The sequence below is a fragment of the Mustela nigripes genome, unplaced genomic scaffold (assembly GCF_022355385.1).
Source record: "Mustela nigripes isolate SB6536 unplaced genomic scaffold, MUSNIG.SB6536 HiC_scaffold_1227, whole genome shotgun sequence".
NCBI lineage: Eukaryota > Metazoa > Chordata > Mammalia > Carnivora > Mustelidae > Mustela > Mustela nigripes.
In genome coordinates, this window is record NW_026740634.1 from 1 (window position 1) to 7,445 (window position 7,445).

Sequence of the window (7,445 nt, forward strand, 5' to 3'; positions counted from 1 at the left end):
TTCATTAATGAGGAAACTGGTATGATTATACTCAGCCTAAAGGAAATTCCAAAATAGCACCCTTACATTATTCAGTCAGGGATGTGTAAATAATTTACAAATAAATGCAAAACTGGCTTGATCTGTAATGATCAGCGAAATCAATCAATGTTCCACCCAGTGGCCTTTGCATTTCTTTGGACCAGAGTTGTTAGCGTTATTATCAGTTTTATAAATTTAAGGAGTTGTTGAATAGCTCGAGATATCAAAAGGCATAAATCCGATAGAATCATATAATCCCAAAGAGAGTGTCATAGATAACACGTAGACTTCAACTGAAAATGTCCAGTAATCTTTAGGTTACATTTCTTTCTTACACAATATTTTTTTCTGACAAAAGTAAACCTTACTTAGTTTCTGTACATCAAAAGAAGTACAGATGTTTTATAAATAAAATAAATTTATATAAAAGGAAAACTCTTTCTTTCTTTACAAAGGAAACAACACAAATTTTCTGCATCCATTGGCGCCGTGAAACAGCATACTTAAAATGAGAGATTTAGAAGAGCTTAATTATGTTTACTTACCAGGGTGTAGGTGGGACTATGGTAAACCAGAAAGGGATGATAAAGCCATTATCAAAGTTAGACCTGAGAGAGCAAGGGGAGAGAGTGATTACAGGAAACCAGAAGTTCCATTCCAAGTGTTCTGTCTCATTTATCACTCACTGGTTGACAGTAAGTGATAAAGGAGGGAACCAGGACAGTAAATACCCCGAAATCCTTTTCTTCCCACCTGCCTTACATTCAGCTGGTACCACCTGTTGGTAAGAAGTAAGAGAAATCTGGTAAAAGGGGACCAGGGAAAGCAGCCTCCCAGGGTGTATACATTGAGAACAGATCTGAAGCGGTAGAAAGAATACATCTAGTACCTGTTCCAACTGTGTATTCCACTTTTTCTCCCATGTAAGAGAGTAAACACTTTGATTTGGGGAGTTAGGAGGAAAAAAGAAAACACAGGAAAAATAAGTAAGGAGTCTTCCAACTGATTTATTTACATAACACTTGTTGAATACCACTATGGGTCAGACACTGACTGAACCAAGTGCTGGGGATAAAGAGGTGAACAAGACAGGTACAGATCTACTCTGCCACTTACTTGAAGGGTTTTTAAATGAGAGAAAAAAAAAGGTGAATTGCACTTAACCTGTATATTAAATCAACAATTGTACAAATAGTTTTTTAAAAAATATTTAATGAACAGTTCTTAACATTTCTTATTAGCTGAGAAACAATCAGGCTAATTATATGGTGAGTTAGTTCCCTGTATCTGGATGTCCTCTAGCACAGCCTCAGTGATGGTTCATCAGCTGATGAACCTTGTAAGAAGCTGAGTTAGTTCAAAAATTCACTCTTTTTATAAAATAGAAAAAGGATTTTCTTTTCTTGGTACACCATGAAAAAATAGCTTATACTACTAAAAATGTTTTGGTCTTGTCTAAAAATCCAAAATATAAAGTTCTCATCATTTGAAATTGGAGATCTTGTCTTTTCAGGTTAATTCTGCACTCCAGAATCTATCATCAGGATTGAAATGAAAGAAGACAGGATGAATGTGACCGAATTCATTCTAATGGGACTTACCCAGGATCGTCCAATGCAGAGAATTCTATTTCTGGTGTTACTTATCACCTACACTGTCACTGTAACAGGCAACCTACTCATTGTGGTTACTATCATTGGCAGTCAGGCTTTGGACTCCCCAATGTATTTCTTCCTGGCCTTCTTGTCTTAGATAGATGCATGCTATTCCTCTGCCATCATCCCTAAAATGCTAGCGATCTGCTCTTTGATTCAAAATCTGTTTCCTTCAGTGGCTGCATGACACAGCTCTTTATAGAGCATTTCTTAGGAACTTCAGAGATTGTCCTCCTTGTGGTCATGGCATATGACCACTATGTGGCCATCTGTAGACCTCTGCACTATGTGTCCATCATGAACCACCACACATGCTGCCTCCTCGTAGGTCTGTGTTAGGCAGTAGGTTTTCTCCACTCCATCGGACAGATTCTGGTTACTTTCTGGCTCCCATTCTGTGGTCCCAATATCATGGATCACTTCATGTGTGACATTTTCCCCCTGATACAACTTGCCTGCACTGACACTTTCCTTGTTGGTCTCTTGGTGGCTGTCAATGGTGGGGTAATCTCTGTGATCACCTTTGTGATGTTACTGGTATCCTATGTGGTCATCCTGTGCTCCTTGAAGACTTACAGCTCTGCAGGGAGGAAAAAGGCCCTCTCCACCTGTGGCTCCCACATCACAGTAGTTATCCTGTTCTTCGTGCCCTGTATTTTTATGTATCTGCGACCAGTAGCTACTTTTCCCATGGATAAAGCCATAGCCGTTTTCTATACTCTTGTTACTCCCATGTTAAACCCTGTCATCTACACAGTCAGGAATACAGAGGTAAAAAATGCCATTAGAATTTTATTAAACAAGAATGCAATTACAGATGATAAGTGACCCAATACAAAGATTTTATTTCTATCCTGATCTTTACATTTTTTATATTACTTTAAAACACTTTCCATACCTCCCATGTGAGACAACTCCTCTGCAAGGTAGGTATTATTATGATTATTGCTGTTTTACAGATGAAGGAAACGGAAATTCAAAAACATTGAATAAGTAGCCCAATGTCAGAGCTAGTGTGTGGATCTGCTTTTTTCTAAATCCAAATCTGATGATCTTTCAACCATTTCAAAGACTATTAGGGAGAAGACAAGCAGTAATTCATCAGAACCGTTCTTGTTTTATAACAAACTTAAAACATGCCTTTCTAGCTACAGAGTTGTATAATAGCTTGTGTATATAAGCAGTTGGTACTCAGAAAGCTGTACTGCCTACTGGCATATGGGACAGTGTGGAGTATAATTTAGAAAGAGGATACTTGCCAAGACACTTTTGGCCCACAGTTGATATACCTAATGTTTAAAGTTATTTTGGGGTTTCCTGTTCTGTTGAGTAAAAGTTGTCAGGAATCATAAAAATTAATGGTATTTAAAATGACATGAAAATGTTTAAGTGTTTTCACATGGTCACCCCTTATAAAATTGAATTTCTATTGTTTTTACTTTACAGAAAAAAGTGGAAAATCAGAAGGTTTAAATAAGTAGATTCTAGAACATAACAGTCAGCCTTGAGCCCAAATATTCTTACTCCCCATCCTTTGATCTTTTCACTATATAGGGGGCTTGGACCAGTATTAGATTATGATTTGTACTATAAAAATAATTTTTATTATATGCTATAGGTTATGACACTTTATCAGAGTAATAATTATTAGTAAAATCAAATGCAAGTGTTTCTCAAAACATACAATAGAATATATTTTAGAAACTTTTACTACTAAAAAACTGGCTTTACTTTTAGTTCCTTGAGACTGGAATCGTCTCTGGAAACTGCTTTAGGAGGTCATTTATAAGAGATACGGGAAAAAAAAGGAAGGAAAAAACTATTTTTTAGCAAAACAACTTATATGACTTTGTTGGCTCTTTTTAAAAATAAAGTCTGTTAAAAAAAAGTCTGTACCTAAATTCAAATGTATATGCATGTCATAAATGTGCTAATAGCTTCTTCTTTTCTTAAAGAAGATTTTATTTATTTATTTTAGAACTGAGATAGAAAGTGTGAGCACGTGGAGGGGCAGAGGCAGAAAGAGAATCTCAAGGACACTCCACACAGAGCATGGAGCCCAATGCTGGACTCAGTCTAATGATGCTAAGATCATGACCTGAGCACAAATCAAGAGTTGGAACTTCAAAAAACTGAGCCACCCTGGTGTTTCAGTAATTTTTTCATTTGACAGAAAGTTCCAGGCTCCTACCTCACATGGATACCACATGTTTTATTAAGAACATCAGTTGATTGCATGATGTGAAAATATTTAACAAGCGTATTATGGTTAAGAAAATGTAGAGCAAAAACCTTATCTTCAGGATGAGGAGACATGATCTTATTTCTCACTATGCCATCATCCCTTTCTGTGACACAAAACAGCTCTCCCTATTTCTACCAGTAGTTTACTTAGGTAATTCAGAAGCTATTTCCAAGTTCTGTGATTCTGCTTATGCCAATATTTTTATTATTATAAATGCTGTTAATTTGCTTCTACTTCAGTTAGAAGAAGTAAAATTGGAAAGGTTATGAGAACACATATCATCTCATGTAATTTTTCCATTACTCATAAACAACTTAGATGTCCTTCTGGGCTGAAAGGGTCTGTGGATTGGTCTAAGACAGTATGAGTCCTGCTCTTTGAGAACATGTCCTTCTCCCTACTGAAATGTATAAAGCTGCCCACAAAAAGAACACTTTGGCAGGTATCTGATTTTTATGAAACTAGTCCCCGAACCCATCAAACATCACATCATACCTCATCTAGTTTCTGACCAGCTATGATGTGATCTATATTTAATTTATTTTTCATTCTGGTTTACCCTTCTAGGTTGAAGCTCTGTGATGCTATTTCTCAAGGGTTACCAACCAGTCTGTCTCTGGATTTATATTCTGGAAATAGACTTTCTTGGGATAGCTCCAAATAACTTATCTTTTGAATAATTATCTTCATTGCCAAGTCTCAGTGATTTAGATTGACCTTCATTTTATGCTACTTTCATCATTGAGGGGGGTAGACTAGACAGATGTAGAGGTTCTAATGCAATTAACGACCACTGTAGCTAAGTTGAGGCTGGATGACCACTTAATGGTCAATATGAATGGATTGCAATCTTTCCTGATGTTGAGTATGATGTCTGCTTAAATACATGCTAATTCTCTGATCTGGCTCTGGCTTTCATTCAAGAGCTGAAAGACAAGTTCAAAACATTTTCACAGATGATACTTCAGTAAAATGTGTATTCTGTACAGCTTTTAATTTTCCATCCTCATTCAAGCTTTCTTTGGCGTCTGCCATCACAAATATTATCATAGCATTGTAATACTCAAGTGTCTAATGAACCTGGGTTTAGTTGGTCTCAGTTATCGTAAACTGTTCTCCTCATGACATGTGTTGCTCACAGTGACCACCTTCTCTTGAGCCAATCCAGATTTATGTACAATTTCTTTTTCTTTTAATAAAGGAAACATATTTGAACAAGGGTGAATGTGGTTCTATATAGGAATATTTCTGAATTGAATTGAATTAAATTTGTTTAAAAATCATTCTAAAAATTAATATTTATTTCTCTTAGTATATAATTGTATTCTAAATCACAGTTGATGACAGCATAAACGTGTAATGACACTTTAGTTGTAAAACAATAATTTGGGAATTAGGATCCTGAGCGAAGATTGAGAGGCCTGGCTTTTTCTTTTGCCTTGGTGAATAGCATTTTCAGTTCCTGTCTTATAATTCCTTGTTATGAACTGTGAATTCAGATGCATATTTCTCTTCCCTTTCATAGGTATATCAGAGATTAAGTTTAAGTGGCTGAAATAAATGCATTTTATCATCTGTGACTTGATTCATAGAATGGAATTATTTTCATTATTATGTTTATCTAATTTCAGAATTGGCCCAAGTAACAACTGCTTTGAAGAAGTAAGCTTTAGCTGGTTTGAAGTGTCAGTATTATAATGGGGTTCATAAATATCACTTAATTTATATCTTTAAATAATATTTAAAAATTATTACCAGGAATGATAGATCAGTCAAAAACACAAAATATTATAATGAAAATTTAAAAGGTAAGATTCTTATCCTCCTAAGTGTTTAATTTATACAATACCAAATATAAAGTCTCTTTATTAAACTCATCTTTATCAAGCATATAAATTCGTAAGTGGTTGAGTTTGTTTTTTGCTCTTGTTATGGAGTATTGTTTTCATACAGACTAAAGGAAAAGAATTAAAAATTAAAGATTAATATTATAAAACTTCTCTCATGTTCAGTTAAGTTTCATGAAATAATTGGGTTGTTGGTAAGATCGAGTAGTAACGGTGACATATCCCTGAGGTCCAATTAGCCACAGCTAATAAACTTCGCAGAATGCACCCACAAACAGGGTATGTAGTCGTGCCTGTGAGGCTCAAGAGAAAAGTGCTGTTTATAAATCAACAAAGACACTTACCGAGCTGGGTGAGTTAGTAATTTCAATCTTACAACCTAACTTATTTCTTGGTGAACTAACAGCTGCCGGGGATCCTGGCCATGAAGCTGTGCTAAACAAGTCTGTAGGTGAGATAATTTTTTCCCCAGAAATTTATATAATTATAGAATCTCAGGTTTAAATGCATCTAACATATCATATAATCACGTCTCACATTCCATGGAACTGAGTGTTAAATCTCTTCAGGAGGTCAGGCATCACAATACAAACAACTACATCCCACCAATTTAGAAGTGAAAACATTTTTTGGGTCTTTTTTCTTACTAATATATACATTTTTATATATTTCAATTAATTAGAATCCGGTTATATTTTCAAATTTGTTCCAAACTTTTGCCCACCTATTTTTACACTTAATACTTTTCCTTAGGCATTGTACAATTTTTAAATACATCTTTCTTATAAACAACACATTATTCAAAGAGGTGCACTATATTTTAATTATCTGCTTCTCTAATGTTGGACATCATATGCAGTTTCTAGTTTTCCACAGCACATAATAATTTTGTTGAACAGATTTCTACATAATGATTTTTCTCTTTTAAAAGTATTTTTCTTTGGGTTTCATTCCTAGAAAGAATATGTTGAAACAAAAAGGACCATATAATTTCTATTTCTTCACAGCTATTTCTAAATCTCTCATTAACTGTATTTTTCTGAGTTTATGTCCACTATACTATTTTATGATCTGTTGAGGGAGTGCACCTCAGAATAAGGGAATGCAATGAAGCTTCTGCACTTGGTTTTCACACATGAGTAAAATTTTCATTTTGGATAATTAAAAAATAATCTTCTTTGTCCACTTATCTTTGCAAGGAAAGGAAATATTTTCTTAAAAAATACATTTCATTATATTTACATTTTCTCCTCTGTTTTCTTTGGGAACTATACATCTTTAAATTTCCTCATTGTATTAGTATTGCAATATCCTGCAACCAAGAATGATGGTTGATGGACGTTATGGGAGGATGGGAAAAGAAGCCATGAGAAGGCACATAGGAGATATGTGAAGGAGTGGAGGGATCTCATTAATGATAGCTCTGCTGCCGTTTGGTGATAACGTGTTGGGGAGGGATTACCAAAGGCATTTAAACTGGGACACTTTTTATGGCCTTCTCTGGACAAACATACATTTATATACATGGAAGTGCCAATAAATGTTTGTTGAATGAGTGAACATTTAATGGGCACTTACAGTAAATAGTAGATATTACGTATTTGTGTGTGTGTTTGTATATATGTATGTATATAGATAGTATGTGATCTATCTTACCTAACAGAACATTTCTTTCTG

At 34.9% G+C, this 7,445-nt stretch overlaps 1 pseudogene; it reads left to right on the top strand.

The window, feature by feature from the left end:
• The first annotated feature begins 1,572 nt into the window (after positions 1–1,572).
• LOC132008806 (olfactory receptor 4C46-like) lies at positions 1,573–2,504 on the top strand (annotated as a pseudogene).
• The last annotated feature ends 4,941 nt before the right edge of the window (positions 2,505–7,445 follow it).